The 7,039-nt window shown below is 34.3% G+C and overlaps 1 pseudogene; it reads right to left on the reverse strand.

The window, feature by feature from the left end:
• Window positions 1-2,920: 2,920 nt before the first annotated feature.
• Window positions 2,921-3,367, reverse strand: LOC145800460 (auxin-responsive protein SAUR68 pseudogene; annotated as a pseudogene).
• Window positions 3,368-7,039: the final 3,672 nt, after the last annotated feature.

Consider the following 7,039-nt stretch of genomic DNA (forward strand, 5'->3'; position numbering starts at 1 on the left):
GTGGTTTCATACTCGAAATTGTCCTTCTCTTGATAGAGAGGGGCAGAAGGGACAAACAGGGCCTAGAAAGGCTCTGTTTGCATTGACCCCACCTCAGTGCACAAAACATTGTTTTGCATAAAATTAGAGCCGACTAGCACTTTTTTGGCCCGGCCGAATCTCATTTAAGGCCGGCCGGCTCCCAATGTTTGACAAGCAGGGAGCTTTTAGCAGAAATAGAGGACAGTGGCTGAGGGTAAGACAAAGAAATTTGGGCAAACAGAGCAGCTTCTGGATACTTTACATGCGATCATTGTGCCTCATTGTTGCTTGTATTTTGTAATTATTATTGTTACAATTAGTTATTGTTGTAGTTATTATTGTTGTTTATTTGTAATTGCACAGCTAGTTAACTTAGATTGCTAGTTTATTGCTCATTCAAATATCCTTGTTGTAATAAATTAGATAGGTAGCTTAGTGTTCCTTGAATTCGTAATAAGTAGTTAATTAATTTAGCTATTTAGTATTTATTCGAATTTGTAATAGTTAGCTATTAATCCAGACATAGACATTTGGACACTTATTCGGACCCTCTTGTATGAAGGCGAAATATGTAATAATTGTGTATGTCTTCCAACCCCCATTTCTTCCTCCCTTTTATTTACCCGCTTGTGATAATAGCATCATATTTACTTAGCATTTTCCATGACGTGCATCCATTCGTCTTACACGCATAAGGTTTTGGCTCATCATTCTAACCAATGTCAATTTCAAAATTCTTTGCTCGAATACGTGATTCATCGCATGCTTTGAATTGGTTCATATGCCATGCTAGTAGCCGAACTTGTTATTTGCATAATGTGTGTGTCGCATTAGTCATATTGCATTGTTTAGGAGCATGCATTTTTTCTAATTATTTTGCTTTATTTGGCTTGCCTTGGAGTACTAGGTAAGCATTTATTACTTTAATATATTACATTGCATGTTAGTTTTGCCATATCGAGCATATTCCATCAGGCTAAGTGCTTAAGTGATATACTTGTTTGAATGCCTATTGATGAAGGCCTTCGCTTAAATTGGGATAAATTGATTAATGTACAAAACGAGCTCACTTTTCCTAGTGACATGTATTCAAAACACTTTTTCAAAACAAACATAAAATCAATGCATTCCAAATTTTGCGAATTGTCTGTACTTGTGTGCATCACCTAGTAAAAATAGCATAATAATTGGAATACAACAAGTTGGGTCTTGAATGACGAAATTTTTTTTGTCTCGAAAGAGCTAATTTCGTCACCAGTTTCGTCATTGAATGTTTGTCACTAAAAACCACCGTGACGAAAAATAATTTCGTCACCAATGAATTTAGTTTAGTGACGAAATTTTTTGTCACCAATAAAACAAGATTTTGTCACCAAAAATTCTCATTTTCGTCACCAATATTCAGTACCATATTTATAATTTTAGTTGACGAATAAATTTGTCACAAATGTTGATCATTGATGAGGAAATAATTTCGTCATAGCAAGATGTGAAGGTGACGAAATTTTTCGTCTCCAAAAGTCATACATGGGTAACGAAATATATTTCGTCGCAAATATATTTATATACGTGACGAAATATATTTCGTCGCAAATATACATATATATACGTGACGAAATATATTTCGTTGCCAAACAACAAAATCAATGAAAACTTTCATATATGCGCTGCAATAAATTTTGTCACAAAAAATGTTTATTAACGACGGATAATCACTTTGTCATAATAACAAGTACAAAGGACAAAACAAATTCGTCACTAAACCTATTCCATATTTTATATTTCAATTTCAATTATTATTTCACAAATATCCCTGCTCATATCCCAATAGCCTTTTAATTGTAATAAGAAATTCACTAGCTATTATACATCACTCCACAAAAAAATTCAGTAAATAATTTATGTTATAAATCAAAATATATCCATCAAACAACTTTAATAATATAAACCATTAAGTATAACAAAAAAATCGTCAAAGCAAATCCCAAAATGAACTAATGTGGAATCCACAAAAAAAATCAACACTCAATCTTGATTTGCAACTACAACTAAGTATCAGTTCAGGAAACAAAATTCAACAGTTGATCTTTATTTGCTAGTATACTTCCAAACATCATAAAAAACCAATCTGCAAAGAAAATAAACAAAGAAAACATTAATATATTATCAATTACATCTAAACTCATATATAAATAATTTTATTTTATAAACCAATTTAGTAGAAATGCATCTAACAAATCAAAACTTCAAAGAGTTGAGGTGATCCTTGATGATAAAGCTACACAGATAACATAAGATGCCGAAAGATTGCAAGAATACCATATATCACTATCACTAATGGCAGAATATATATATATGTATATATATATATATATATAAAATAGCTCCAAAATATAACGTAGGATTGAGGTACATTTGAGGCATATCACAGCTTGCAAATTTAATATTACACCAAGCAATCACCTCTTTTTACAATTTTTTTTTCAGTTTAAAAAAAGTCACATGGGATGTGGCTGCAACAATTCTTCTAGATTCAACAAGAGATGTGATGTGTAGGATTAGCTTGCAGGAAGAAAAATGTATCGATTTTTAGAGACCTGAATTTGAATAAAATGTCATTTAGTTGATAACGGGGAAGTTATAGAAGGATAATTCATGGAGTTGAACCAAATATATTGACCAAAATGGAGGCAGTTTTTTTAGATTAGCCAGGGCTATCTACTGTCCCAGTAAATTCTGTGTGATGCTATCATCAAACACATTTATCACATAGAATAATAAGTAAAATTTTCAGTAGAACAAGAGCCAAATATGAAGAAATTTCAATGGAGATTTCATTAATTTGTTGTATAAAGCTAACGACATTGTTTCTCATTCACCCAACAAAAACCTAATTCCATCAGAAACTGGAGACTAGTAATTGTTGATCGATTAGTCCCTCTTGGAGATAAAAGGATGATAAGCAACAACCACTAGTTATGGTTGTGTGTAGCTCTCTCTCCAGATCCTTAGCTGCATGCCTTCTTATCAAAGAGACTGCATAGTCCATGAAGACTGCGTCACATGGTAATGTGATAGGCCCATCCCTTGGAAGTCCATACTCTTCCTCAGCCATTTTCAAGAGTACTCTGAAGATGTCATTGTTGAGATAAACCAAGGGAATCACAAAGTGTTTCTGGTCAGCTGTGTACACAGCAAAGTGACCCTTATCAGCTTTAGATGTGTTGTAACTCTCTGCATTATCAACACCTCTGGTTGTTCTTGAGAAGGTGATTCTTTTTCGACTGATAGAAGCCAGTTTTCGCCACTTCCTCACCATTTTGATGAGCTTCTTAGAATTGATCATGTTTATGTTAATGGTAGACTAGAAAGGCAATATATGATTCTCGAAAGACTGAAATACTGTATCTGTGTGCTTGGTGGAAAACAAAGGAAATGGGCTGGTTATATATATTCAAGATTTAGTGACACTGCCTTAAATAAATGGGAAGCGAAGCCATGTGATAGTTGGGTGAGAAGGCTAGTTTAGGTGGTGTGGTTTGAATGTTTGGTTATGTTTGGCAATCAACACATCAAGGTGGAACAGAGCACAGAATCATTTTATTTCACTCTATCACACACAAATGAGGTGAAAATAAATTTATCTGAGGCAAAATGACAACAGCAAGTCCTGGAAACTGAATTACAAAGATTAGTTCTTTTCTGATAGAGTGGGTCCTAACAGGGACTTGAATTCTACACCTCCCTTTTTATGGGTGTCAGAATATGCAACTCAAGCTAACACCAGGTAAAAATAAAGTTTGCTAAATATTCCTCATTTGCTTCTTATATAGTCCAATTGAGCACAATGAAGACAATATATGATTGGTTAGCTAACACGAATTGAATGTTTGTGTCAAATAACAAGGACAACACCACTAAGAGGGAGAAGTTGAAGCCTCAACAGCAAGAGATAGACCAACAGATATGAATGTAAGTTGTGAGAAAGCACATGATCTCAAGAAAAGACTTCTTTAGCCAGGACAAAGTGGTTGAAATGTGGCTTCACTAAGTTGAGTATAGGGAAAACCTTCAAATGGATCAATCTATTAAAAGTCCTTATTATGCTAAACCATCCTAATGATATATACAAAACAACAGCAATCGTAAAATGATATACAAACTTGACCAACCCACTGCCTAAGACTCAATAAATGTTCCTTCATTTCTTCTACTGTGAAAAACTCAATCAAAGACACACCCATTATTAATCACATCACTAACTTAGAGCAACTCCAACATTGCCTAGCAAAAATACACAAAATAGTAAACACATAGTCTTGTCTCTACTTTGGTTAGTGTGTATTTTAACTAGGGTCATGCTAAGTAAGAATTTTGATAATGAATCTATTTTCATTAAATACATCTTCAAACTTGTTATATCTTAGTTAATAAGTAGTCAAACTACTGTACTTTAACTAGTATATACTAACCAACATGAGAAAAATAAAAAGATAAAACAAGCGAGACTTACCGAAAAGGCGATGTACGAGTTCATGGGATACCTCCTCCTCTAAATTGTCCTTTGAAACCTTGCTTCTTAAGAAACTCCATGATGCTTGATGTCATCTCAAAATTCTCGTCAATCGACCCATTCATCTTCCCTATCTCTTTATTTTGTGCTTGAATTTCCTCTTTTTGTGACTGAATTTCCTCCTTTTGCTCTTGTATTTCCATCTCTAGATGCCTCATATAGTCACTGTCAGTCGAAGCACTGGTAATCCTAACAGAGAAGGAACGCCTCAACCTAAGTCCTTTAACATATCCTGACCTTGGCTTGATCACCTTCACAGATAGCTCCTCCGGAGTAATTGGAACCACACCATGTTGGGAGCAATGTTCAGCTTGGATCTTTATCATATTATCCTATCATTTAAAAAAAAATGAATAAAGATACAATAAAAATTGCAATCATCCTCATACAAAAGGTAAGTATACATACATAATTCTTTTTGCACTCCGAAGAAATCCACTACTTTGTGACATCATTAAAGTGTGTAGATTTGTAAACACATGGCAACTCTGGCAGTTGGCCCCCATTTGCGATTGTCTGATTTTTTTTCTTCTTCAACTGGTAAGTTAAATAAGAATGATGGTAGTAGAATCATAAAACGGAAAAAAATTTAAAGAAGACACACCGCCTCGTGTACCGTAACTGGGAGAGATTTTGACCCACATCTATGCTTCGTCTTCACTTGATTTCTATTGTCAATGTTAGCTATTGATTGCTTCTACAAGGAGCAAGTTCTAATAGTAAAATATATATATTAGGAAGACAAGGTAATTGTCAACAATAAAATTAACATAAGAAAAGTTTACCAGCCAATTGCTATCATTCCACTTCTTGTCAATCAAGTTTTTCCATTTCTCAAGGTCACATTCAGGCGGTGGGTGGCTTCTAGCATACTCCTCTCCCTTAGCACTTTTAAGGTTCAAGTATTTTATTCTTAGTCGGTAGGTACGGGTGCTCAAGCTCCGTCCACGCTTTGTTTCCACCCCTTTGCTAACATCTATGGATTCACCTTGTATGTCAAATTGATCATAACAACAGCCACAAATATTGTGAGTCATAATTCATTATATTACATGAATTCAATCAATTATGTTAAACTTTTACCGTTAGATGCTGAAACATAGGCGCTGTAACTTCTTCGTTGATATGTTTCCACCTGCGAATGCTAAAGTCTGGCAAGTGTGTTCGAACCTCAACACCAATTTTGGAGACTAATTGAGAGGCATGATCCCCCACTGGTGCACGATACTCCTGTGGTATGGGAACTTTGAGCTTTCCATCTTTCTGAACCATTGCTTGAACCTTAAACCCGCGTGTCAAGCCACGAGGGTGTTTACTAGGCACTATTGTAAAGACATAACATTGACTGGTTAGTAATTAATTACTGCGAAATTCTAAATGCAATATAAGCAACTTTATTTTGTTGTTGTTGAATAAGTCATAAAATAAACTGATAACATATAGAGATATACAAGGGGTATTCCCCAAGCCTTACAATACCAAACAAAAAAACTAGAGCTATACAAGAGAAACAAAACCAAACAGATAAACTAAACTAAATAAACTACTAAGAGAATCATCCTAAAATAAACCACACAAAGGAATGTTCATTCGCCACATGAGGAAACAAAGGCTATGAACACTCAATAGACTAGGCAAAACAATACAAAATACATTTGCACAACCCTCAAGAGAGAAAAAGCAAGCAAAACTAGAGATTAAGCTGTGTGGATTAAAAGCTCTTCAGTCTGACAACAAGAGAAAGTACTCAAAACATGCTTGACTTAATGGGTATCTAAATGCCAATGATGGTTCCGAAATGAAATCATAAGTCACAAAACAAGCAATATTGTCTACAGAGGTTTAATTGATGAAGAGAATAATTTGAAGCTAATAAAAATGGTAAAGTAAACTGTGTTCTCTGTTATATCAAAGTCAATGGCACACCCTTATCTAATGTTACTGTAACTAGTTCAAAGTAAATTGCTAAAGTAAACTGTGTTCTCTATGTAAACTGTGTTACTATAATGGCACACCCTTATCTAATGTTACTGTAACTACACCCTTATCTAAAGTAAACTGTGTTCTCTGTTATATCAAAGTCAAATGGTTTCCAGTAACTACTTCAAACCCTGCACTCAAGAGATTTCAGAAGCAAATCCAAAACAAATTATTTTGTAATGACCACTTAGAACATTTTCCTTTCAACCCACACAAAAGGAAAAGGTACTAGTAAAACATTGCACGTGTTGTGAAAAATACCTTAAATTAACATTGCATAGAAGCTGAAACTTTGAAACAGAATTAACTAATCAAAACATCAAAAGGGAAATATAGTTCAGCTCATGGTTGATTAAATGGTGTTCCATGTCATGTTTGTCGTTTCATTGGCTAGAACCCGACCTATCTTCACAAAAGAATGAAACAATACAAGAAAAATAAAGGAAAAGAAAAAACAATATAGTT

This window comes from Camellia sinensis, chromosome 10 (assembly GCF_055761805.1).
Source record: "Camellia sinensis isolate YWXY chromosome 10, ASM5576180v1, whole genome shotgun sequence".
In the NCBI taxonomy this organism is placed as follows: Eukaryota; Viridiplantae; Streptophyta; class Magnoliopsida; order Ericales; family Theaceae; genus Camellia; species Camellia sinensis.